A 27042-nucleotide genomic window follows, 5' to 3' on the forward strand; every position below is an offset into this window, starting at 1 on the left:
ATCTAGTAGGCAGTGATCGGAAACGAGAACGGCAAACTTGAAACTTGGGCAACCTCACGTTCCCGTTTCCGGGCTCCGGCAAGCTTCTCGTTAATTGTGAATCCTCACATTTAATTATATACATTTTAACAATTTTTCCGTTCTCGTTCTCGTTCTCATTCCCGTTTACGGTTTATTGTGAACCAGCCTTAATTCTGCATTTCCGTACGGTGAAGACTCGGTAGAAAGGAGAAAAATTCTCTCCCGCACCGGGACTAGAACCCGGGCTTCCAACTTTACGTGCTGACGCTTTATCCACTAAGCCACACCGGATTCAAGTTCTGATGCCGGATTGAATCCCTCTCAGTTTAATTTCTACCTACTTTGTTCCCTTTGTTGACCTAACCTCATGTACCTTGTCACAGAATATGTGAGTGGCACAATGTCCTACAGTACCGTATGTTCAGAGGTGCACTCATTACGAGTGTCTAAGTGGCCGGGGTCCGACGGAACAAGGCGCCGCCGTCTTGAATCAATGAGAGGGATTCAATCCAGCATCATAACTGGAATCCGGTGTGGCTTAGTGAATAAAGCGCCAGCACGTAAAGCTGAATACCGGGTTCGAGTCCCGGTGTCGGAGAGAATTTTTTTCTGTTCTATCCATCCTTCATCATATGGCAACGCAGAATTCCTGCACGGAAATATCATACCATAATAATGTAAATATGGGTTTGTCTCATTAAATATTGAACGGATGATCACCTCGGTCTATACTGCACGGTCATAATTAAAGAAAAGAAATAATACTATTAACTTATAAAGGCCAATAAAATTTGTAAGTATGACATTTTGTATATTGGACTTTTTATAGAAATGGACATTACCATTATCTGGACTTGGAGTTCCAGTAGATCTGTGCTACGGCGCAAACAGCATTCTAGCGATTCATGACGAATCGGACGTTGGAGTTATCACTAAGAACATATGGACCATCGATCCCCCGATCTAATTCCCTTGCGATATTATCTCTGGAGAACATTAAAATATAAAATGTATAGGACAAATCCATAGACCTTAGACGAAAGATAGAATAACATTCACCAGGAGGCTAATTCAATTTCTCAAAAAGACCTAAAAATGATGATTGGAAATTTTCTAATCAGAAGCTAGAAACGTGAAGAGAATAAAGGCAGACAGTTTTAACATCTCCTTGCATGGCATGAGTGAGAATATAACTTTTTAAAAATAATAATAAGTAGTAATTTTGTTAGTCATTCTAGTACCGCGAGTTTAACCACGAAGTCTTGTTGCGGCAAGACCGGGACCATACGCTAAGCGGCCCGTGTACTCCATGTTGCTGTCACGTTTCACTGATAAACCGCTCATCGAATTTTTGTACTGTAAATGTGATTAGGAGATGATTTTGCTTTAATTTAGTGCTATCTAATTTTCTGTATTGCTTTAATAGATGTATACTACTCACAATAGTGTGCATTTGATTGGAAGTCAGTAGGCTTACTTCATACTAGCTACAACATGTTAGTTTTATTAGAAAACTAGTGGCTTGTGCAGCAAATGCTGCAAATTTAGTTAATTAGAAATTCAAATAAAAGTTTTTCAGATTTATTTTCCAGAAAGATTACCAGACATTTTGAAAGTTATTTGCTTCCATCATAATGCAGATGTAACATTTAAAGTAACGTAATAACTCAATGAAGTGTAATCCTGTCAAAAATATCTCTTTTAAAAAGCTTCCCCCTTAATGTTTTATGCCAAATACTTTTTCTTGAACACATCCATCTTCAGTTCTTTGAGTTCTCCCTATAACAAAATGTATGCTTGGCAGCGATCACAGATCTAATCGATTAAACCAAAAGAATAATATTAAATTAATTTGATGTGGTTTAAAGACGCAACTAAAATAGGAAGCATGACTCAATTACTTATGGATCTTCCATATTACTGCACTAATAGTACAAAAGAGAATCACACATATAAATATCTACACTCTCATCATTAAATATCTGAAAAAGACTCACACCACACCACTTCATTAATTTAATAACTGTAAAAATATTTCATTTTTAATAACAATACTGCAATGTTACGTAAGTTTTGTAGTTTTCAGTAACATATATAATATTATACTGTATACCGTCTATATATTTTATATATTTTGATGTACCGAAGTACATATGATATTTCCATGCAGATATTCTGCGTCATCATATGATGAAAGAGTGATGGAACGGAGAGGGAACCCAAGAGATGTAGCTTAATCTGAGACGATTCTAACCGGCGTCGGGGTTGTATCCGGGGTGGCTTAGTGGATAAAGCATCAGCACGTAGAGCTGAAAACCCGGGTTCAAATCCCGGCGCCGGAGAGAATTTTTCTCCGTTCCATCACTTTTTCATCATATGATGACGCAGAATATCTGCATGGAAATATCATATGTACTTCGGTACATCAAAATATATATGATATGCGTAATAAATCACTTTGTGATTTAAGACGGCGCCCATACCGTCGGATCCCGGCCAATCAGTCACTCATCCGAGTGCACCTCAATACATGTATGGACTTCGGTCCTGCGTTCATAGACATCTATGACGTAGTGCAGAGGGCGGCCACTAGAGGGAACCCAAGAGATGTAGCTTAATCTGAGACGATTCTAACCGGCGTCGGGGTTGTATCCGGCGTGGCTTAATGGATAAAGCATCAGCACGTAGAGCTGAAAACCCGGGTTCAAATCCCGGCGCCGGAGAGAATTTTTCTCCGTTCCATCACTCTTTCATCATGTATACCGTCAATAAATTATAGAAATAAAGATTTAATTTAAGATATTCTCTACGTTTACTTACATAAAACACCAAAAGGTTTAACTTTCATATCAATATAGCATTAAAGTGTGTAATTAGTGACAAATAGCCCACTCACATAATTGCATTAACTATAACAATATTTCATTTTTAATGGCAATAATGTCATCAAACATTCTTAAGTTTTGTAATTCTTAATATCCAATACAAGGCTGTACTCGGAAAACCACAGACCAGAGAATCAGACCTGTAAATTATTTTTTAAACTTTATCAAAAAATTGCACAAATGAAGATCGACATATTGGCATTATGATGGGAAAGAATCTGAGCCGTCTGAACTCTATGTCAGCAATCCTGAAGGTCATGACCTTCGTGTAATAGTCTATTGTTTATTGTAGTGTGTGTTTTGTTTTATTCTGAAATGCAACACGGCCGACTTGATGCTCGCTTCTCTTAAGGAAGCGAACATCAATTCGGCCGTGAATACAATTAAGTAGTTCTCAAAACTGAAGAAAGATGGATTTTGGGGAAAAAGGAAAATGATGTAGGAACATTGACATTTCACTTAAAACTACTATTTTTCCGAAAAACTTTGGGTTCCAAGCTTAAAAATGAGGGGTCATTTATTAAAATCCGTTCAGCCGTTTCCCAGTAATTTCCATTACCAGTTCAAATTATATATATATATGCGACTAATTTTTGTTCTTTTCCGTGTTACCAACGCATATTCTTATTTTAATTCTAACGTCCACTGACGTAATCCAGCTCTTGAAATATGTAGAAGTCAATACTACCGGCAATCTTTTTTGAAGCTGCTTGCCAACGCATATTGCAAGATATCAATCATTGTGGAAAACAGAATATCCAAGACGCTTACCTGCAGTCCCTAATTGAAGTGACACCAGTTACGAGAACGAGAGGGAAATATGACGACATGAGGCGCAAATTTAATTGTGACTGCCAGGTTAATTTAATCATACGAGTAGCAACCATACGTCATATCCATTACATTTGCAATGAGTATTTGAAGAGCATATGGCTTAAACCGTATCTCTCTAGATTCTATTTAGGTACACATAAAAGAAGCAGTAAAACTGGTGTGCAAAGAAGGATTTTCCATCTAACACAGGATAAAAAAAGAAAAGACTGCAGCGCCTTTTCCGTTTAACGTGGGAGAACATCATTAGAACACGGGAGATATAAAACGTGATCATATTATTAATTTATTGAGAGTTTGTCATATATGGTAGCTCATTTGGAAGGCGCACGAAAAACGAAGATTTCTATCTGGCTTACTTTCCTTTGCAGGAATGTATGAACTATACATACAACTAAGAGATCCTGAAAGCTATCTTGCTGAAAATTTGAAACAGCTTATACAGAGTGTTTCTGAATTCAACCGAGGGATACTTTTTTTTTGATAAACTGAAATGCTATTGTTTTATTGTTCTGTTGTTGTTTAGTCAAGAGTCCGAAGACAGATCTGAACCTTACAAGTGATACTAAGAAGACACCAATTGTGAGGCAACTATGCCAGGAGATAATGGGTAGGGGTCCAGTTCCCTTCCTCCTATGTTTTATTATTAACTGCAATTTCTTTCCATCGAGTTTCAGCACGTTCACCTTCCTTTATTATTAATTCGTGTATTTTGAAAGCAAAATTTTAAACTATCAATAACAAATGGTTTCTTAATTATTCACTCACCGTGGTAGGCTAAATGTGTGTGGAAGAGCTATATAGGAAGGCAGGATATCATATAAATGCTGTATTTTGATACTCGTTTTCTCGATTTTCCAATTTTCAACATTTTGTAACATTCAAACTGCTCTAATGAATGCAATTTTACTCCAATCTCAATGATATTTTGCACAAAAGTTCACAAAAGCATGTGAAGTAAACTGACACGTGTTTCTTCTGCTAATGAAAGTATTCAAAATGTCATGCGTTGAAGAAGTTATAAATAAAAACAAAATAAAAAATTAACAACTAAAAGAGTAAATATTTGTTTTCTTAAAAAGTAAATGGGAGACTTTGAAAAGCATGTGTGATATTTTACACACTGTCCATCTACCAGGAATAAATTAAACATAAATTTAAAAAAAACATTATGTAAACTTTGAAAATTGGGACAATTATATTTCAGTACTAAAAAAAACAATAAAATTAATTATAAGTAAACTAATTGGAATATCAAAGTATAAAATTGTGTATTACATGTCCATATTGTAAGAAATATATGGTAAAAGTTTCAGATTAATTAGTGTAAAATGTATAACTTATAAATTCCACAGATCCATAGCTTCAATGTGAGAAGGTATTTCCTATATCGACTATGTTAATTTCATGTACTTTGGATGCAAATCACTCAAAATCTGTTACAGATATCTAAACAAGGATTTCAGGGAATGTTATTACATTCTTAATCTTTTATAATATCTACTACAAATCTAAGAATGTGAACAGGAGTTGATATAAATATTTTTTTTTAATTCCACAAATATGTGGGCTAAAATTTAACATCAATATTTGAAAAAAAAAATCCTATCTAGACAACGTTACTTTCATGTAGTTTGGGTGCACGTTACTCATAAACTGTTACAGACATTTAAAAAGATTTTCAGGGAATGTTTTTACATTCTTAATCTTTAATAATACCTACTACAAACCTAAGAATGTGGACAGGAGTTGATATAAATATTTTTTTTAATTTCACAAATATGTGGGCTAAAATTTAACATCAATATTTGAAAAAAAATTCCATGAAGGTCACAGCAAAATCCATAAATCCATAGCTATTTTAGTCTTATGGGAGTCTTTTGAATCTGGTTAATGCAGACAGAAATTGTTCAATTATTTTGGATGAACAGTTTTAAAAAATGCACTAGAATAAAAAGAAATTTAAAGTAGAGAAAAAATTATTCTGGTACTTTTTTTTTTCGAAAACTGTTCATCCAAAATAACTGAATATTTTTTTTTTGCGTTAAACAGCCCCAAAGACTAAAATAGCTATGGGTTTTGCAGTGAGATTCATGGAAGTATTTAAAACAATATTGATATTAAATTTCAGCCCAAAAAATTGTGGAATTAAAAAAATTTATATGTCTCAACTCCTGTTAACATTCTTGAATTTGTAGTAGGTATTATTAAAGATTAAAAATGTAAAAACATTCCTTGAAAATCTTGTTTAGACATATGTAAGAATTTTTGAGTAACGTGCACACATGCTTCAAGAAATAAACATTGTCGAGATAGGCAGTACATTCTCACCTTAAGCTTTACAAATAAATTTGTAAAATATCGAATAGTAGACCTATTTCTGCAGGGAATTACTATTCCATATATGGTAACACGCATAACAGGAAAAATAATAGCAGATGTTTAAAATTATCGCGAGCAATGAAATTCACATACTACAGAGAGAAATGTTTATCATCTCTATTCACATCATCTCGCGTGCGTAGAACATCTTCACATCTGAGATTCTGTTTCAATAATATTTTGGAAACATTAGTTGGGAATCGAATCAGCGCTGTTAATACATTAAGCCACGGTGGCTGCGCGATTATTGTGAGTGCATGTTAATTAAACTCAACCTACAGCAATCATGTTACCCTTTGAGATGGCTCCTACACGGCTCATTTAAGTTAATTTGCAGCCAATCATCTATATAGGCTGTTTTAATCAACAGTAGTATCTGTTGTAAAAGTCGTGCAAATTGTATCTTCCGCTGTGGTGTTTATTCCCATCAGAGTTCACGGTTCCACACATGACACTTTTTATTTATTTGAAATTATTGAGCTTACGTCAAACTATTTTTAGTTCACTAATACGTATATTGTAAACCTTAGGCGAGGCATGTCAATTGATGCCCACAGGAGCAAGCGCGCGCTTTAGAGCCCAGGAGAGCCTGAGCGCTTTACAGCGGAAAGGAAAGAGACAGACGAAAGAGGTGGTATATGCCGCTTGGTCGAGCTATATTCAGGGATGGTCAGCACTGATTCAATAGATAAAGGGAAGAGAACTTATTAAAACCGTATCCATGTTAATTTTTAGATTTGCCTGAGAAGTATAAGTGCATTATAAGAATGTAAGTTTTAATTTGAATGCTCATTTTTCACAAGTTTCATTTTTTTTTATTCAAAAGAAATATTTTCTCAACTTTTCGTATAGAAAAGTGAAATTTTCAGGTATAGGCCTATTTATTTAGTAGCCTTACAGAATGTTTTCGTAAATCTAATATACCGTATATACATTTTACTGAAGTTAATATATTGAACATTTTGAAAATATTTGCATGGAAATTGCTTGTAAGGAAATTAATTAACAAAGCAATTACTGTTACATCATAAACAAAAGATACGTGCCCATGTGTTGTAAAAATGTCAGTTCTATAGCTTCAGCAGATTTCCAGAAAATAATTTAACATTCTGATGATAGGAAGTTGCTCACAAATATCACCTTAAAAGCATATTGCGATAAGAGTTTTGTTATGTAATATTAGTTACACTTAAAACAGATACAGTACCTAGGTAACTTTGCTTTGTACTGTAATATTGTTTTGATTACTTTTGTAAGGCTAAAGATACCATTATATAAATTCCAACTTATCATGTCATACTCAATCTCTTTCTTTGGAATACCACTTTCTTTATGAATGATGTGTTTCATCCACTTAATACAGTATAATATTATACTACTATGGAATTTAAGTGAATATTCCTTCTTAACTCTCTATTATGTTATTAAGATTTAAAACACAAGTGCAATATTAAGAAATCAGTGTTAGTACTTCTGTTTTAAAGACAATATAGATCATATTAAACAGAAAGAAGCCATATGAAAATAACGACATAAAATTTCACGTTCCGTTTGAAGTTTGTGCACCACTGTTTTCTTAATCCAACAGGTTGCTTATTCATATACACAACCCTTCCTCTTTCCATACTTAGCGCTTGCTGCCCGCGCACGACGTCAAGGTCAGAAAAATTCGCTTGCTTTGACATCACTGCCTTAGGCTATACTTTGTGTTTGAAGGTATTTCTGAGTTACAAACTACTAGGCTATGATCATCAATTCACATAATATTACACAGAGTGGAAGGGAACCTATTGCATTAATTAACAGAGGTAATAGGTCGAGTCAATGCCAAAGAGTTTTGTCAAATAAGTTTTCTTATACGCCCAATAGTTTTCAGAATACGAAATGTAATGTATTGCAACATTGCAAAGAGTAGCAGTGCTCCTTGAGGTCATTGATCCGCAGGGGAGGGGGTGACTGTAACAAGGAAAGGTACAAGAGCAACCTTAAGAAGACATTCGGAAACAGACGTACAACGACTGCCAAAATAAGAAAGATTTGAAAAGTTAAGTTAGTGGGGTTTAAAAAGGGCGCGTAAACTACTATGGCTATTTGCGCCCTTATCTAAAATTCTCAGCAAAACAAAAACATAAACAGTATAATAAGTTGAATGCTAATACGAACCAAAAAACGTTGTCAGAGTAAAAACGAGGTACACAAATGCAGTATCAATAAGGTGATGAATAAAAACCATAAAAGTGAGCAAATGTCAGACCCTTGGTAGTATTAAAACGAACCAATGGAACAAATGCCACCAGAGTCAAATTGTATAGCATATTTCAAAATAATACAATTTTATAAAATATTCAGATGTAAAAGGTTGGAAATGGATATATACTTGAATAATTACGCAATATATCTCTGAATGAAAAGCTACAAGCAACAGAAGGAGAACTGTATGGAACATTTTCAAAAGGTTGATAAAATATGCCTTCATGAAAAGAACTGAATAAAATTAAAATATAACAAGCAAGATAGATGAACAATGGAGCAGAAAATGGAACGATACTTAACTCTTAACCAGAAACATCTATTTTTTTTAATCTTTAATTAGAAACATCTGGTTTCTCAGACCAAGTTGCAAAAAAAACTTACTCTTTCAGAAAATTAACAATGTATGAATGCAATTCAATCTTAAACTCAAAGTTGTGAAAAATGAAATGGCATATGGCATATAATGAACCTACCTACTGCAAACTAGCCTGACATATTAGTGTAGCAGACCATTTCTTGCTCTTAGAGTTTTCACGAAATTGTTGTATGCACTATTTACATTCTGAATACACAAGTCTACAAAAACATGAAAGGGTCAAAAGTATCTAACTTATTTCAGAATGGAACTAACACAAATTCTTCCAAAATATTCACACACAGAAACACTGCGTCTTACACCATGCCACAGAAATCATAACTAATTAGAAACACCAGGTCTTCCGGACCAGTAGACTTCCAAGAAATTGTTAATATATCATCTGTGTTTATTAATTATTGTGACAATAATGGTGACATCATACAAATGACATCTTGATAAGAAGGTACTGCAAAAAACAAAGTTCGTGCATAAGCAGTATTACCAATACAAACAATTTTAATTCCACCAAGGTCTCTCAGAACTGACCTTTCGAACAAGCTGCAGCGTGTGCAAATATGAGTGTCAGATTCATCAGCAGTGCTCACAAATTTGACCACATTACACCCTCGTTCAAATCTGTATCGTGGCTGCAACTTAGTAACCGCAGAACACTTCATTAGCTCTCTCTTCTGTTTCGAGTTCTCCACACTTCTACTCCAAATTATCTTCGTTCCCGGTTTAACTACTTATCCTCCAATCATAATCTAAACACCAGGTCACAGGAGAGACAAATCCTAGCAATTCCTGCCCATAGAACATCCCACCATTCATCCTCTTTTACTGTCTCAGTCCCCCGTGAATGGAATTCTCTACCTCAGAAGATTAGGGGCTGTCAGACAATAACCACTTTGAAGAAAAGGCTAAACGATTTCTTACGGGCGCAGTCAAATTGAAGTTATAATTGTGATCGAGTTTAATAATTTAATTTAATTTAGATATGACTATCATTAGTATTATTATTATTATTATTATTATTATTATTATTATTATTATTATTGTTATTATTATTATTACATAATTATTTTATTGGTGTTGTGAAAATGAAAAGAATTGTCATTCTATTGTATTAATTATGTATGGGTATTATATTGTCATGTATTGCAGTATTGTATTGCTTTGAATTGTATTGTATTGTATTGTATTAATTATATTATATTCATAGAATTGTAGTACTTTTCTATCATACTGGTTCAGTGGAAGAGAAGGCCGAATGGCCTTAACTCTGCCAGTTAAAATAAATCATTATTGTTATTATTATTATTATTATTATTATTTTTTTTTTCTAGTTAAGGGAATGTGGCCGAAACAAAACAAATATACATTTATTTCTTGCATTAATGAATAAGGAAAATAAGAAGATGAAAATGAACGAGTAAGCACAAATGTAAGAGAGAGAAAATGAAGAGAATTAATGTCTAACTTATATATTTTATAATTTAAGGGTTCCATTGTTTGTAGAACACTTTTATGACCATTATTATTCGTGGCTTGAAATGGTTATTGTTTGTGTGACATACTGCAAATCAAATTGATTAAATTATTGCAATTAATTTCACTGTCGTGAGCTGCGAACCATCACTTCACATTTTCACTTAAGACATCTTGTGTCTCTCCCTGCCAATGTTTCATCTTGCTGGAGTTGTGATTAATTAAAAATCGATTCGCGGGCCGCTCTTCTAAATTGAAGTAAATTAGCTGCGTCTGCAGCGTGTAATGACACTCGGATGGCTGCGGTAAGAATCTCGCTTTAATTCGAATGACCTGGTAGACATGACCTCTGACAAATCGTTTCCGTCTGTCTCGAGCCGTAAAACGAAAGTCGTGTTATTCCGAGCTGCTCCTTCAAGAGATGGAGGGCTTTGCTTGGAACTGATACTACTACTCAAGTTCTCTGCGTTTTTTCGTCTCTCTTTTGTGAGGAAGCGTGGTTGGAGTTTTAATCTGGGGATTTGGTTTAAGCACGCAGCTTCCAAGGAGAAAAAAAAAGGCCAAATTTATATTTTGTGCAAATGTTCCACTGTGAGAAAGCCTGCGTATAATATGTTTAATTTAAGAATGAATTAAGGTCATAGCTGACAATACAGAGTTCATAAAGTAGTAGTTGTGGTAGTGGTAGTGGCAGTGGTGGTGGTGGTGGTGGTGGTGGTGGTGGTGGTGGTGGTGGTGGTGGTGGTGGTGGCAGTACTATTCAATGATATAAACCAATGTGACTAGCCAAATCTCATCTGGAAACAAATCTACAAACTTATTCTTACAATAATTAAGAAACAGTAAAACATCTTGCCTAAACTCGAAAAGTCTTACCAGGATGAATAGAAGAAATAGTGTTACGCATTTCTATGCTTTCCCATTGTCGGTGGCGGACCTGACAACTAATGGCGCTTCGATCGCTAGGATCTATCGGTTGTCTGAAGTCCGATACCTCGAAAATATTATTTCTCGCGCGTTTAATGATGAAAGTTGCTTGGGGCTGTTGATATGTTTTGTTGTTGAGGGTTATGTAGATGTCTTCAATTTGTTGTGCTTTGAATTAACCAGTGACAAAATAATATCGTGTGGTGGTTTACAAAATAATTACAAAATGCCATACTGTTTTGTTACAGTAGAAATAATGTAACAACACATTTCATTTCATCTCCCAAACAAAAAGATGAGTATGGAAAATGGGCCAGAGCGATTACGCGGAAAAATAGGCAGCTTTCGGTAAATAACCGTATTTGTGATGTGCGTTTTTCCGAATACATGATTATAAAATCAGACTGTTTTATTATAAAAAGTCATAAGACAGAAATACCGCGAGTGCATTGAAAATTACAATCAGGAACTGTACCTCACATTTTCCTTAATTTACCGAAATGATTAAATATATAAAAATAAACGTTACGGAGTGGTAATATTCGATGAGGTCAAACTTAGAGAAGAAATTCAATTTAATAATTATTCCTTTAAAGTGAACGAATTTGTTGATTTCGGAGATCTCACGACTGATGTAAAAAAAATTAGCAAATCATGCATTAGTATTTATGTTTATGCCATTTATGTAAAATGGATTCAACCAATTGCTATTTACGCTAGCAGAAACGATACTCCAGGTGATATTCTCGCTAAAATTCTTATACAAGTTATACTACAATTAGAAACAGAGCAACTAATCACGGTGAATAATTTAATTCATTTATAGGCACGTAAAATATAATTCAACTCTTTATATACTAACATTTTGTAGGTTTTGTTTTCTGTCCCTGAATTCGCAACTTGTTACGAAAAAAATTATTTAAATACTGAACTTATAATTGCTTTCACAACGTTTCAGATCACATTATGTTTTCTGTTACGAACGTTCATAATAATATTACCTGATATAAGACTATTAATTATGAATAAAGGACTATAAAGGTTTTTCTTAAGTTACGAATATCCGGGTTAAATGGAAGAAATTTGCTTTCAAAAAGGACTACATTCAGCGTATCAAGCATTGTGAACTTCTTCCGAGTCACGCTCATAGCGATAGCAGCGTCGCGTTGCGGCAGATCCGTGTAAATTCACAGAGTGCGCACACTATTTCTTCTATTCGTCCTGTTTTAGAATTGCATTTGGGTTCAAACAAAGAACATGATATAATGTGTCTTCTTGTACTGTATCCATGGCATGGTCATGATAGTTATTATTTTTGTGGTAGTACGTATTTTAATAGGGTATATATGTACAGTATATGATATGTATTTGATTCACTATCATTCCTGGGATTGTTAGTTTCATCGCGTGTACTTTTCTTTCATTGTTCTCGATTTAAGCCATGCATTGATCATTAGGCCTATGTATTAAGACAGAAATCCACTCAATCCTTAACGAAGACTAACTTGGGTGTCAGTAAAGACGAAATGTGTGTTTGCTATCGGTTCGGTATTATTGACAGTGGGAAACAAAAGAGACTGGCCCAAAGAAATTATTTCGACATCTTTTCCCTTCTATTCGTCCTGGTCTTACAATGACTTGAAAACGAGCAGCCAATGACTTCCTTGTGAATAAAGCAGTGTACCCAAATCACATATGGCGCCACTATACGAACATGCGCAAAAATACCACTGTGCCGTCCGCACATCGCTCCACCCCATCGAACGATAGTCCACCATATTTTTTTTCAATCAATATTGTGATTAATGACATATCAATCAAGAACTTGAAAGTACATTCTGTTGTTGTATTGTGCGGATAAGTTTTCACAGAAAAGAAAATCTTCATTGACGGCATCCTCGTATTCTTACCATGGAACAAATGAGATGGGATGAATTGACGATGTGCGTTGATTAATCAATTTGTAATGGGAAAAAATCTACCGTCTTTTATTTTCATGATTAATTGATTGTCTACGTCTCTAGGCATTTCATTGATACGGCTATGCATTGCCTATCTATCTGCTTTGCTTCTTTTTCACCGAACACAACTTTAAAATTATCCTTAGCCATAGGAAGGATTAGTTCCCCACCTATAGAATGAGTTTTTTTTTTCTGTTTTAGCAATACGAAAACTAGCCAAATATGTTGATTCCAAAGCCTTTGAATTCAGTGGTCCTACTTTACATGCAACAGATTTTTCCCTTTTAAATCTCATTAATGTGTGAGCGTAAAATTCCTCACTTCTGTTTTGTTTTGCTTTGTTTCTAACTGCCTTCGTAATTTATTTGATTTCACGGAAGCATTTAAGGGAACTTAGTAATATAATACACGCTGTAGTTTGTGTTCGTCTTTATCATCACGTTCGTAAAACCCAACCCAAAACAATCTTCATAATTTACGCTGTTATTGCTTTTTCTTTTCGCGTCAATCATCGAAATAGTCGCATTTATATCAGAGTTCGAACATGAAGCAGATACAATTCATTCACCATCATTCCTCGGACTGTTAAGGCCCATTCACAATGAAAATTAAACATAAACATAACGTAAGCATAAAACCTTGTGTCCATGTTATTTAATGAAAGCATTCACAATGAATTACATAAGCATAAACTTAATCTTAATCATAAGACGTTAACATGAAAGTTTGCAAACTCCAAACTTTAATGCTTATGTTTATGCGATTTGGAAACAATACACAAGCGGAAAGCGTGTTTTCACTTTTTGTTTAACATCTCATGGGCTTTGCCTACAGGCAATATTTTGATCTATTGGCCGTGATGATAGCTAGGCGCGCAACATGGAATCATATGACGAAAAGTTGATTATTTTACATCTCCGTTTCTTTGATTTCAAGTATTGAAAGCCATATACTGATGCCATTGTAGTTATTAGAAACATAAATTGAATAGCTACATCGTCAGTCATTGTGCAATTCTCCATTTTTATGTAATAGATTCTGTAGTTTTGTTGATTCGGTATGTTTGTTTCCACACACGTGTTATGTTTACGTTATGTTTAATTTTCATTGTGAATGGGCCTTGGCAACTTAAGTTTGTGGCATATGTCTATGTGCTTATGTTAATGTTTACGTTATGTTTAATTTTCATTGTGAATGGACCTTTAGTTTTACTCGCGTGTACTTTTCTTTTATTGTTCTTGATTTAAGTCACGCATCGATCATTATGTATTAAGATAGAAATCCACTCAATCCTTAACGAAGACTAACTTGGGTGTTAGTAAAGACGAAATGTGTGTTTGCTATTGGTCCGGTATTATTGACAGTCGGACACAAAAGAGATTGGCCCAAAGAAATTATTTCCACATATTGTATTTTCTCTTCAACAGTCGCAGTTATTCACAAATTTGATTGCCGGCAGAACCCATGACCCCATTCTTTGTGGTACAGTAGCTTCAAGAGCTGCAGCCTGTCAGCCGGTGTTATCAAGCTCCGCAAATATACAGTAGCGTGCAAATTAATCCGAACAACGTAATTACTTATGCAAAAACACTCAAACGGGATAAAAAAAAAAAGGATCTAAGACATACCTCAGTAATCTATGTGGCCTCCCTTGTTCCTAATAACAGCTCTGAGACGATTTGGCATGGATTCCACTAATTTCCCACAAATATTCTTCATTTCTCCATCGCGAAACCATACACCAATGAGGGCAGAAATCATTTTCTCCTTTGTAGAACACTTCATTTTTTGCATTCTTCTTTTGCAAATTGACGACAAGTTCTCAATAGGGTTGATGTCGGGTGAGTTGCCTGGCCAGGGGAGTACCTGAATATTCTTCTTGTTGAAGAATTCTGTAGTTTTTCGAGACGTATGGCATGGTGCCAGGTCTTGTTGGAACACACCTCTGCCATCCGGAAATGATTTTTGCAACTGGGGTACGATTCTGGTTTCCAATAAGTGAATATATTTGTCAGAATTCATCATTCCCTTGACAGCTATTAATGCTCCAGGCCCTTCATGTGTAAAACAACCCCAAAACATTACTTTAGGGGGGGTATTTGGGTGCTTGTTGGAGATGAGCTGCTGTTACTTTTTCGGATCCTTTCCGTACGTAAGAAACACGGTGGCCGTGGACCTCGAAATGAGACTCATCGCAAAAAAGTACATTCTTCCAGTCATTCACTGTCCAGTATTGATGTAATTTTGCCCACATTAAGCGTTTTTTCCACATAACAGGGGTTAGCAGTTACTTCTTAATAGGCTTACGAGCCCTTCGTCCAGCTTCCAAAAGCCTACGCCGCACTGTTGTGACGTGAATATTCGCCCCAGTGGTAGCCATTAACTCGCGGGTGAAGTCGACAGCAGTTAGTCTAGGATTTAATTTACTTTTCCTGACAATTAAACGATCATCTGCAGGTGAAGTCTTCCTTTTCCGGCCACAGTTTCCTTTTTTTCTGGGGTGTGATGGATCCAGTCTCCCTGTATCGTTTTATGATCGAATTAACAGTAGCCAAACCGATGTGACATTCTGCAGCAATTTGCCTCTGTGTCATAGAAGAATGCTCTGCTAATGTTATAATTTTAGACCGTTTTCGTGGAGTTTTATCCATTTGTGAAGACGACAGAATGTACACAGGATTGCAGTATTACGTCTTCAACACAACTGAAATGCTTATAAGTAGAAAAGGACAGGCAAAATGTCACATATTATAAAAAAATAATGACAGACCTTCAACAATGGAATTGCACGTACTACTGATGTCAATTAAAGGGGTATGAGCAGCTGTGAGGCCAACAATGACAGAAAATGTAAAAATATGTCGTGTTCGGATTAATTTGCACGCTACTGTATATTCAAACTCCGCAAATAGGCTTCGCGGTCACAACAATAACAACTACCCCCACCGTTTTCCCCTCCCCTACTGTGATATCTCGGGTACTATTTTCGGTGCGCGCGCAGAACTGATTATTCTGCGCAAAGCTACGGCAAACTCACACCTCCACAGCTGGCTTACTGTTCATTTTGTACGTACCTTGGCTTGCAGAAATTACAAGCAACATGATTAAAATGTACAGTCCAAGAGGGAAGGAACTAATTGTAGTTTATGAATATAAATACAGGAAGTATTGCAAGAACAAGGAAGGACAGAAATTATTGAGGTGCATAGTGAAAATGTGTAATGCCAAAAATAATGACAACTGTTGAAGGTGGACATTCTTGTAAGTACAGGCGGAAATCGCAACCATGAAAAAGATGTAACTGTACACTGTCAGATGATTACAAATGCCGTGAAACGCAAAGACAATGAAGACCTCCAAAATTAATCAGGAGAGAAATATGCTCAGTCCCACAAGAAATAAGCGAGAAAATAACGAACAGAGATATAAATCTAACAAGAAGGAACTTATACACGCAAAGAAGAAAACTTCATCCAAGACTACCTAAAACTAGCAAGAGGTTCATGAAGGTCTACAACTAATCCTAAGCCTAGAACAGAGTACACAATATTGACATTACTGATTTCTTTTCTCTGAAGTGTGAAGAGAATTTGCTTACTATTGATGGTAAAGAGTGGGGGTAACTGATGAGGGGAGATAGTTGCGCACTTTGATACAAGGTTGACGAGGGTTTTCTCTTTTTGCGGAGCTTGATATTACCCCTGTCAGCCATGATAGTGACCCCATAATAGTTCAGTTTTGTTTTGTTGCGTAAACCGTAAATAATGTTTATATAAAATCCATAACAAAATCTATCTTCAATTGAAGCATTAGTTCCGAATTTGAATTAATTGATTTTATACTATAAATTCAGTAAGAAATAATTTTTATTGTTGTTTCAAAGCATGCATTTCCGTTCCAGAGGGAATTATTGCGTTCTCGACAGGCAAAGACAATGAGTCGAATTTGCACCACGAAATTCACAAGACACGAGAAAAAAACACAACAACCTGTGCTATAATCATTACTGAATCAAGACGATTATTAAAAATTACTCGTACATTAGAAGTGGATGCAAAATTGAAAAGAAAGCATCAAAACAGAAATAGATTTATAAGGCATTTGGTATTGCAATTCCACCTTGCAGCTTAAAACTTTTGTGGGCATTTACCCCACTTTGCTACCCACTGAACACCCCCTCGAACCCACCACTGGGTCGGGACCCAAAAAATGAGAAACGCTTAGGTAGACGAAATGGACAGTTGTATTGTACGATAGAAATTCCAGAAACATCTGTCTACGAAATTCGTTCGCTGAATGTTGACTCTTGTGGACTCACTATTTTGGTTGGTTCATCTTAGTTTAGATCAGCGCTTTTCAACTTTTTTCAACATGTGGCACATTAAATGTGTAGTTTAAAATCCTGTGGCACACTCATAAAATCTAAACAAATGGTTCACAACTGGGGAGGGGGGGAATTTGATAGTTTTAGAAGAGAATGTGTTCACTGAATGTTGAATTGAGCCGCGTTCCCTGAATATTGACTCTTGTGGACTCACTTTTTTACTAGGCTAGTCTTTTCACTTTTATTTTCCAATTTTTGCTACAACAATTGCTATTTTAATTTTCTCGCAGCACACCAGCGTATCATTCACGGCAAATTAGTGGTTGAAAATGGCTGGTTTAGATGAAATTGCTGTAGACAGATGAAAAAAAGAGAACAAACAGATGACATTCTAGAAGAGACTTTTTCGGTATCAAAACACTGAAAAATTAATTAATTTATTTATTTATTTTTATTTATTTATATGTATTTATTTACTTATTCATTTTTATTTATTTATTTATTTATTTATTCTAGTGCAGTTAAGGCCAACAGGCCTTCTCTTCCACACCACCAGAAATACAAGTACAATAATAGAAATAAAAAGAAAAAATCATACTATAAACAAATAAAGCCACACAAAAATATACACAGGTTGCAGTCACACAAACTTTAAATAAGTGATCAAGTATCGCAATTAATTGTATCCTAACTAATAATAATAATAATAATAATAATAATAATAATAATAATAATAACAATAACAATAATAATAATAATAATAATAATAATAATAATAATTTATGTTTACTGGTAGAGTTAAGGCCATAGGGCCTTCTCTTACACTCTACCAGGTCACAAAGTATACAAGCAGTTAAAATTTAACAAAAAGTTAAAGAACAGAATACTAATATATTACAAAATAATAATAATAATAATAATAATAATAATAATAATAATAATAATAATAATAATAAGAGCATAATAAAATCGACACTAAACAACATGAAAATAATACCACGGGAACTCCACCCAACACCGTCTCAACTTTTCCCTTTATATCCACAAAACTCGCGTGGGCTGACGAAATGCCAGAGACCCACATCGAGTGCACACAAATTCTGTGTGACTTGGAATTGTGGTTTTCTGTTAACGTACACAGTGACGTATATATTATGCATCTAGTCTTTCAGGTGAAGCTTCCTGTAAAGCAGATTTGAATAATTTCAAGGGAAAAATTGTTCCGGGGCCGGGTATTGATCCCGGGACCTCTGGTTGAACGTACCAGCGCTCTCAGTTGGGAGAGCGCTGGTACGTTCAACCAGAGGTCCCGGGATCGATACTCGGCGCTCTCAGTTGGGAGAGCGCTGGTACGTTCAACCAGAGGACCCGGGATCGATACCCGGCCCGGGAACAATTTTTCCCTTGAAATTATTCAAATCTGCTTTACAGGAAGCTTCACCTGAAAGACTAGATTTGCATAAGTTTGGATAATCTTTTCTTTTTTACTTATTAACTAAAAAAATTAATGTTAATACATTAATGAGATGAATAAGCCTGCCGATTCTTGCACAGTTGTTCTATACTTGGACGTATGCTGCTAAGCTTGAATCGGAGATTGTCACATACATCAAGTCGATTTCGGTAGCCTACTATGTTTCTATTAGAGTTAGTGATGAAAACTCTTTCTCACACAGGTACGTAGAAGCAAACCGAATTATATTCTCTAAAGCACCATTGTACAGTTTACTATATTGTCTTTTCACTTGTGATGAGGTCCAGAAATTAACCATACCTTCCGCTTGGAATTTCATTTTAAGTCCGGTCTCATTCGAGAGTTCAATTAACTGTTCTCTTTCACTAAATGAAAGTTTGTTAGTTTCAATATCGCAAATGAAAGTGATCACAAACCCATGAAAATTCGTCACATTTATTTGGAAAAAAGTTTCAAATTATGGCCTCAAGGTTGTATTATTGGTGTACGATGTACAGCGCGTGACCATTTCAATATGCGGACTGAGTGTCGGCAAAACTATTAAGAAAGTCATAAATACATAAAAAGGTTCGGTCCTCTGTTATGAATTTGGTGGTCCCTGACTGGGTTACAGGGGCGGCGCTAGATGTGCAGAGAAAGGATGGTGAGAAACACCACGTTCATAGTGCTTTAAATCCCTCTTTTGTTGTTGAGAGTAGAGTGGGAAGTCAGTAGACGGATAGGGTAATAAATTTCATAAAATGTCAGTACTGGGAGAAAAAGTGAAAGGCGATTGTCATGTGTCATTTCCAAACTGTGAGATTTTCAGCTATTGAGTGATACGCAATTCGTTTGAATTTTATTTATTATTCTGGCTTTTCTGAAGGACCACAAGGGCAGACTTCGAGGACCACAGGTGGTCTGCGGACCATAGTTTGAGAAACGCTGAGATAGATAATCAAAAGCTTGAAAGTTAGTCAGTCTGTAACAGTCTTAGCCAGTAAATTTCTGTCAGCGATTCTTAAAAGAAAATTAACTGAGAGACCTCAGAAGGTCAGATTCATAAGAATGTCTTAAAAGATATAAATATTGTAATTGTCTCAGATCAATTATTACTCAGTAGGTGGAAATAGTCAGAGCAGTTCTGCGGCAGCGGGATTATAATGCGGTTCCCTCTACAAACTTCCGCCACGTGAACCTAATTAGAGGGCCATTACTACATCGTCTGCATTAATCAGGGTCTGGTGTCTTATTGCACCAGTAGCTTACTGAAGGAGAGCATCTAATTCAATATATCGAGCGAACGAATCCTAGTAAGCACGGAATTAGGATAAATGATTATTAATTCAACGTTACCCAGAAATCCATTAATCGAGAAGGTGAGATATTTCCAAGAAGTTTCAAAGTAATTTCATTTTCCTAGGATAACGGTGTGAATATCGAATCGTTTCTGATCTCATTGGTAAAAACCTTAGTTCAATTTTCCTGAAACTAAGCAATTGTTCCCAGATTTCCTATGAATCATCGTCCTTATTCAGATTACCCGCCTCCATAAAATTTGCGTCATACATTTTCTGTCGGAGATATCACATCTATATCCACTAACTATGAAGTTAAATTCAAAATTACATCTGAGAAGACAACACTGATTAGTTAATCAAAACTGAAGGCACTGCTAAGTTTTAAGCATATTATTTCAATATCCGGGAAGACAGCATTGATTTTTTTTAGTTGGTTATTTAACGACGCTGAGCAGAGCATAGGTTATCATGAAACTAAGAAAAAGAAACCATGGTTTGATGAAGATTGTTCCATTGTAGTAGATAGAAGGAAACAGGCAAAATTGAAATTCTTACAGGATCCAATTGTGGAGAATAGAGATAATTATTTCAATGGAAGACGAGCAGCAAGTCGTACACTTAGGAATAAAAAGAGAGATTGCTTGAAGGAAAAACTGAATGAGGTAGAAACAAATAGTAAGAATAAAAACATTCGAGATTTATATAAGGGTATAAAGGAATTTAAAAACGGATATCAGGCAAGGGTAAACGTGATCAAGGATGAGAATGGTGACTTACTTGCAGACTCTCATTCAATCCTGAACAGATGGAAAAACTATTTTGGGCAACTACTAAATATACATAGGCCAAATAGAAATGATCAGGACGAAATTCAAATACAAACTGCTGAGCCATTCATACCGGAACCCACACTTTCTGAAGTCGAAATTGCGATAGAAAATCTGAAAAAGTACAAGTCTCCAGGTATTGATCAAATTCCAGCAGAATTAATACAAGAGGGTGGAATGATATTATCTAGCGAAATTTATAAATTTGTACTTGCAATTTGGGAAAAGGAAATTGTACCAGAACAATGGAAGGAGTCCATAATCGTACCTATTTTTAAGAAGGAAGACAAGACTAACTGTAGTAACTTTCGAGGAATATCACTTTTGTTGACGTAGTACAAAATTTTGTCGAATATTCTTTTGGGATGAAATTATTGGGGATCATCAGTGTGGTTTTAGGCGTAATAGATTGACTATTGATCAGTTTTTGTATTTCGACAGATAATGGAGAAAAAAATGGGAGTATAAGGGTACAGTATATCAGTTATTCATAGATTTCAAAAAGCGTATGTCTCGGTTAAGAGAGAAGTTTTATATAATATTCTTATTGAATTTGGTATTCCCAAGAAACTAGTTGGATTAATTAAAATGTGTCTTAGTGAAACTTACAGCAGAGACCGTATAGGCCAGTTTCTATCTGATGCTTTTCCAATTCACTGCGGGCTAAAGCAAGGAGATGCACTATCACCTTTACTTTTTAACTTCGCTCTAGAATATGCCATTAGGAAAGTTCAGGATAATAGACAGAGTTTGGAGTTGAATGGGTTACATCAGCTTCTTGTCTATGCGGATGACGTGAATACGCTAGGAGACAATCTACAAACGATTAGGAAAAACACGGAAATTCTAGTTGAAGCAAGTAAAGCGATAGGGTTGGAAGTAAATCCCGAAAAGACTAAGTATATGGTTATGTTCGTGACCAGAATATTGTACGAAATGGAAATATAAAAATTGGAGATTTATCCTTCGAAGAGGTGGAGAAATTCAAATATCTTAGAGCAACAGTAACAAATATAAATGACACTCGGGAGGAAATTAAACGCAGAATAAATATGGGAAATGCGTGTTATTATTCGGTTGAGAAGCTTTTGTCATCTAGTCTTCTGTCAAAAAATCTGAAAGTTAGAATTGATAAAACAGTTATATTACCGGTTGTTTTGTATGGTTGTGAAACTTGTACTCTCACTTTGAGAGAGGAACAGAGATTAAGGGTGTTTGAGAATAAGATTCTTAGGAAAATATTTGGGGCTAAGAGGGATGAAGTTACAGGACAATGGAGAAAGTTACACAACGCAGAACTGCACGCATTGTATTCTTCACCTGACATAATTAGGAACATAAAATCCAGACATTTGAGATGGGCAGGACATGTAGCACGTATAGGCGAAATCTGACATGCATTAGAGTGTTAGTTAGGAGGCCGAAGGGAAAAAGACCTTTAGGGAGGCCGAGACGTAGGTGGGAAGGTAATATTAAAATTGATTTGAGGTAGGTGGGATATAATGGTAGAGACTGGATTAATCTTGCTCAGGATAGGGACCAATGGCGGGCTTATGTGAGGGCGGCAATGAACCTCCGGGTTCCTTAAAAGCCAGCAAGTAAGTAAGTAAGTAGGTAAGTAAGTAAGTAAGTCAGTAAGGTTATTTAACGACGTTGTTCAACTATGAGGTTAAATTAATAGATTTAGCGTCGATGAGATTGGTGGTAGCGAGATGGTATTTGGCGAGATGAGCCCGAGGATTCGCCATAGATTACTTGGCATTTACCATTACGGTTAGGGAAAACTTCGGAAACACCCAACCAGGTAATCAGCCCAAGCGGGGATCGAACCCGCGCCCGAGCGCAACTTCAGACCGACAAGCAAGCGCCTTAACCGGCTAAGCCACGCCGGTGGCTGACAGCATTGATTAGTTAATCCAAACTGAAGACAAAGCTTTAAGCATATTTAATATTTGAGAAGACAGCACTGATTAGTTAGTCAAAGCTGAAGCCATTGCAAAGATTTAAGCATAATATATGAAAATACAACACTGATTAGTTAGTCAAAGCAGGAGCCATTGCAAAGATTTAGGCATATTTAATATCTGGAAAGTCAACAATGATCAGTTAATCAAACCTTAAATGATTGTAAAGATTTTAACATATTTAATATCTGGAAGTACAACACTGAATAGTTAATCAAAACTAAAGTAATTGTAAAGATTTAAATATATTTAATATCTCCAAGGACAAAACTAATTAGTTGATCAAAACTGAAGACATTACAAAGATTTAAACATATTTAATATCTGGAAGGACAACACTGATTAGTTAATCAAAACTGAAGACATGGCAAAGATTAAATCGTATTTAATAATTGGAAGGGCAACAATGTTTTGTTAATCAAAACTGAAGACATTGGAAAGATTTAAACGTATTTAATATTTGGAAGGGCAACACTGATTAGTTAATCAAAACTGAAGACATTGCAAAGATTTAAAAGTATTTATTATCTGGTAGGGCAACACTGATTAGTTAATCAAAACTGAAGACATTGCAAAGATTAAAACGTATTTAATATTTGGAAGGGCAACACTGATTAGTTAATCAAAACTGAAGACATTGCAAAGATTTAAACGTATTTAATATTTGGAAGGGCAACACTGATTAGTTAATCAAAACTGAAGACATTGCAAAGATTTAAACGTAATTCATATTTGGAAGGGCAAAACTGATTAGTTAATCAAAACTGAAGACAATGCAAAGATTAAAACGTATTTAATATTTGGAAGGGCAAGACTGATTAGTTAATCAAAACTGAAGACATTGCAAAGATTTAAACATATTTAATATTTGGAAGGGCAAGACTTGATTAGTTAATCAAAACTGAAGACATTGCAAAGATTTAAACGTATTTAATATTTAGAAGGGCAACACTGATTAGTTAATCAAAACTGAAGACATTGCAAAGATTTAAACGTATTTAATATCTGGTAGGGCAACACTGATTAGTTAATCAAAACTGAAGACACTGCAAAGATTTAAACGTATTTAATATCTGGTAGGGCAACACTGATTAGTTAATCAAAACTGAAGACATTGCAAAGATTTAAACGTATTTAATATCTGGTAGGGCAACACTGATTAGTTAATCAAAACTGAAGACATTGCAAAGATTTAAACGTATTTAATATCTGATAGGGCAACATTGATTAGTTATTGAAAACTGAAGACATTGCAAAGATTTAAACGTATTTAATATCTGGTAGGGCAACACTGATTAGTTAATCAAAACTGAAGACATTGCAAAGATTTAAACATATTTAATATCTGGTAGGGCAACATTGATTAGTTATTGAAAACTGAAGACATTACAAAGATTTAAACGTATTTAATATTTGAAAGGGCAACACTGATTAGTTAATCAAAACTGTAGATATTGCAAAGATTTAAACATATTTAATATTTGGAAGGGCAACACTGATTAGGGGAGAGTCGGGTAGTATCGCACAGTGCTTTTCTTTGATCTACCGCCATGTGGTAGTACCTGAATAACATGGTTACTTTTCTTTATGCGACATCACAGAAACGTAACCATGTCAATCAGGTACTATCATCGTGTGGTAGATTAAAGAAACTCACTATCCGATATTACCCGATATCCGATACTACCCGACTCTCCCCTAGGTGATCAAAACTGAAGACATTACAAAGATTGATATATATTTAATATTTGGAAGGTCAACACTGATTAGTTAATCAAAACTGAAGACACTGCAAAGATTTAAACATATTTAATATCTGGAAAGACAACACTGATTAGTTAATAAAAACTGAAGACGCTGCAAAGATTTAAACATATTTAATATCTGAAACACTGCACTGTTTTTATCGCCAAAGCAATATACTGTACCGATGTTACTGCGAAAGCAGTGTAGTTCTCTTCATAATAACTAACACCGTACAAAAAGTAAGATTCTTTATAGTGTAGTCCCGTAAATCATGTACGCTCTTGAGAATACAGACAATGCACTCTCTAATTAATAATTCAGCTATTAGGCTATAGCAGTGCTCTTCATTGTTTTCAGAGAAAGAGATGACGGCGGGGATCACTGACAAAGAGTGAAATGACGTACAGTACTTCAGGCAAAAGTAATGTCTAATTAAACAAATGTCATCTTACCTATTCGAACATTGAATTTCAAATTGTGATTAATTCATTTCGACGTTATTGTCAGATTGACGTTGGTAATAATAATATTGTATTGCTTATATTTGGACACTTGACAGTTCATTATAAAAGACCAGGTATAAGAAGGATTTTGCAGCTCCCTTCTCTGGTCTATTTACATCTAAATATGGGTCTTGCTGGGCTTTTTAATTATTTTCGGCGAGGGAAGGAGAAAAGGGAAGGACAAGAGCCTGCCTCGAAACAGAAGACACACTATTTCCGCCGGACCAGTACAATTTCTATTGGCTCTTCTTTTTCATTCACATTCCTTCCTATTCACAACGGATAGGATTAAGTACCTGTAAGAATTAAGTTTTGTAGTTATCTTTATGCCCTGCATGTTTTGTCTAAAGAAGTTATCAAGTTTATATTTGATTATACTCACGTTAATTTTGTTTTGTTATATAAAATGTAGCCATATTTTATGAATATAGATTTATTAATTTATTTTGCAGCGCACTTCGCACAGTTATATGGAAGAACAATTTTCTTCCGAACAATTTTTAAGTTGAAGATATACAGTAGTTACACGTAAGTGATAATAAAATCACGGTGTCATGAACATTTTGAGACATATCGATTACGTAATCCCATAATTTATCACTTCATCTTATGTAACGTGTAAGATTAAAAATAAAGTCTTTAGGGTCCATTTCAACTCAATACATTCGCTCGTTACCGAGAACGCCCGCAACATCCATGCATGACTGGCCGTCCTAGATCGCGCGAATATCGATCCATATTTGCAGCGCATTTCTACCGTATAACTTTGATTTATAATGACATGCACAGAATTATATTTTTGAATAATTTCGAGGGAAAAATTGTTCCGGAGCCGGGTATCGAACCCGGGACCTTTGGTTTAACGTACCAACGCTCTACCACTGAGCTACTCGGGAACTCTAACCGACACCGATCCAATTTTTCCCTCTATATCCACAGACCTCAAAGTGGGCTGACAACCGTCAAGCAACCAACTTCGAGTGCACACTAACTCCGTGTGACTTAAATTGTGGTTTTCTGTTAACGAACAGTGACGTGTATTATGCAAATCAAGATTTTCAGGTATAACTCCCTGTAAAGTTGATTTGAATAATTTCGAGGGAAAAATTGTTCCGGAGCCGGGTAACGAACCCGGGACCTTTGGTTTAACGTACCAACGCTCTACCACTGAGCTACTCGGGAACTCTAACCGACACCGATCCAATTTTTCCCTCTATATCCACAGACCTCAAAGTGGGCTGACAACCGTCAAGCAACCAACTTCGAGTGCACACTAACTCCGTGTGACTTAAATTGTGGTTTTCTGTTAACGAACAGTGACGTGTATTATGCAAATCAAGATTTTCAGGTATAACTCCCTGTAAAGTTGATTTGAATAATTTCGAGGGAAAAATTGTTCCGGAGCCGGGTATCGAACCCGGGACCTTTGGTTTAACGTACCAACGCTCTACCACTGAGCTACTCGGGAACTCTAACCGACACCGATCCAATTTTTCCCTCTACATCCACAGACCTCAAAGTGGGCTGACAACCGTCAAGCAAAGGTCCCGGGTTCGATACCCGGCTCCGGAACAATTTTTCCCTCGAAATTATTCAAATCAACTTTACAGGGAGTTATACCTGAAATCTTGATTTGCATAATACACGTCACTGTTCGTTAACAGAAAACCACAATTTAAGTCACACGGAGTTAGTGTGCACTCGAAGTTGGTTGCTTGACGGTTGTCAGCCCACTTTGAGGTCTGTGGATATAGAGGGAGAAATTGGATCGGTGTCGGTTAGATTTCCCGAGTAGCTCAGTGGTAGAGCGTTGGTACG

This window comes from Periplaneta americana, chromosome 1 (assembly GCF_040183065.1).
Source record: "Periplaneta americana isolate PAMFEO1 chromosome 1, P.americana_PAMFEO1_priV1, whole genome shotgun sequence".
Classification (NCBI taxonomy): domain Eukaryota; kingdom Metazoa; phylum Arthropoda; class Insecta; order Blattodea; family Blattidae; genus Periplaneta; species Periplaneta americana.